The following is a 635-nucleotide window of genomic DNA, read 5'->3' as shown; positions in this document are numbered from 1 at the left end:
GACACAAAGACACGCACACACATAACCAAAAATGTGCACGCACCAACGGGCATGCACAGATGCCTTCGTCATCTCGAGGGATAGACAGGCTGAATCACTGTCGCAACTTTGTCTGATGTTTGCGATTTTTGAAACGGATGTATCGTGAATATTGCAGATTAATAAAAATGAGAAAAAAATGTCAGTGTTGAAAGGTGTGGGACGTTATTCCATCTATCTCAGGATCAGTTTGGCAGAGAACTGTTTGAATTGTGAAATGGAATGAAAAATGCTGAGAATCGTAGTCGGCAGGATTCGAACCTGCGCCGGATAACCCAATGGATTTCTAGTCCATCGCCTTAATCACTCGGCCACGACTACTGTGTCGCTGCCTTTTTAAACGTTACTCAGAAAAAACTCAGTCATCCATCTCTGTGCAGCAGACGGCCAAAGACTCCTGATAAATTCTCCGTTTGCTAAAAATCTGGACGAGGCAATCTCCTCTACCTGTATTTTTACAGTTCGATATTGCTCTGGAACTTTTTAATATGAATCTCTTCCAAGAAACAGAAAGAAAATTCTACGATTTGAAATAACTGCCTCCCCGTCGGGGAATTGAACCCCGGTCTCCCGTGTGACAGGCGTGGACACTCACT

At 43.8% G+C, this 635-nt stretch overlaps 1 non-coding gene across 1 annotated transcript; it reads right to left on the bottom strand.

Moving 5' to 3' along the window:
• Positions 1 to 279: 279 nt before the first annotated feature.
• trnas-aga (transfer RNA serine (anticodon AGA)) lies at positions 280 to 360 on the bottom strand. Its single transcript has one exon. It is a non-coding gene; the product is annotated as a tRNA-Ser (tRNA).
• Between the last annotated feature and the right edge of the window lie 275 nt (positions 361 to 635).

Source organism: Pristiophorus japonicus, chromosome 23, assembly GCF_044704955.1.
Source record: "Pristiophorus japonicus isolate sPriJap1 chromosome 23, sPriJap1.hap1, whole genome shotgun sequence".
Taxonomy (NCBI): Eukaryota; Metazoa; Chordata; class Chondrichthyes; family Pristiophoridae; genus Pristiophorus; species Pristiophorus japonicus.
This window is presented reverse-complemented; position numbering and strand designations above follow the sequence as displayed.